At 50.7% G+C, this 886-nt stretch overlaps 3 non-coding genes across 3 annotated transcripts; all 3 read left to right on the plus strand.

The window, feature by feature from the left end:
* The first annotated feature begins 90 nt into the window (after nucleotides 1–90).
* Pmar_PMAR007734 lies at nucleotides 91–170 on the plus strand. Its single transcript has one exon. It is a non-coding gene; the product is annotated as a tRNA-Leu (tRNA).
* Nucleotides 171–356: 186 nt separating this feature from the next.
* Nucleotides 357–436, plus strand: Pmar_PMAR007735. The gene has a single exon. It is a non-coding gene; the product is annotated as a tRNA-Leu (tRNA).
* Nucleotides 437–623: 187 nt separating this feature from the next.
* Nucleotides 624–703, plus strand: Pmar_PMAR007736. Its single transcript has one exon. It is a non-coding gene; the product is annotated as a tRNA-Leu (tRNA).
* Nucleotides 704–886: the final 183 nt, after the last annotated feature.

The following is an 886-nucleotide window of genomic DNA, read 5'->3' on the forward strand; positions in this document are numbered from 1 at the left end:
ACGCATTCCGCGGAACGGTTCGAAACCGTTTTTGTGTCATGTCCTATAGTGTAACGCATCTTCTCCGCTATGATTTTTGAAGCACTCATCGACAGTTTGGCCGAGTGGTCTAAGGCGCTGGCTTAAGGCGCCAGTCCGAAAGGGCGTGGGTTCGAACCCCACAGCTGTCAGCCTATATACCTGACTGGTCTTATATTAAGAACCGAGACCCTTTCAGAAGCGAGGTAGTGCAAGACCAAAACCTTTTGATCGATATTGCGCCGTCGCACCTCGCAGAAACCGTTCAACCCATTTTTGTGTCCTCTGGTTTGGCAGAGCGATGCATCACCTCGGCTATGAATCCTGAAGCACTCATCGACAGTTTGGCCGAGTGGTCCAAGGCGCTGGCTTTAGGCGTCAGTCCGAAAGAGCGTGGGTTCAAACCCCACAGCTGTCAGTCTATATACCTGACTGGTCTTATATTAAGAACCGAGACCCTTTCAGAAGCGAGGTAGTGCAAGACCAAAACCTTTTGATCGATATTGTGCCATCGCACCTCGCAGAATCCGTTCAATCCATTTTTTGTGTCCTCTGGTTTGGCAGAGCGATGCATCACCTCGGCTATGAATCTTGAAGCACTCATCGACAGTTTGGCCGAGTGGTCTAAGGCGCTGGCTTCAGGCGTCAGTCCGCAAGGGCGTGGGTTCGAATCCCACAGCTGTTAGAAATTTCTTTCCGTGTGATTTGATGAAGAACGCATTCCGCGGAAACGGTTCGAAACCGTTTTTGTGTCATGTCCTATAGTGTAACGCATCTTCTCCGCTATGATTTTTGAAGCACTCATCGACAGTTTGGCCGAGTGGTCTAAGGCGCTGGCTTAAGGCGCCAGTCCGAAAGGGCGTGGGTT

The sequence above is a fragment of the Perkinsus marinus genome, assembly GCF_000006405.1.
Source record: "Perkinsus marinus ATCC 50983 genomic scaffold scf_1104296958160, whole genome shotgun sequence".
Lineage (NCBI taxonomy): Eukaryota > Perkinsozoa > Perkinsida > Perkinsidae > Perkinsus > Perkinsus marinus.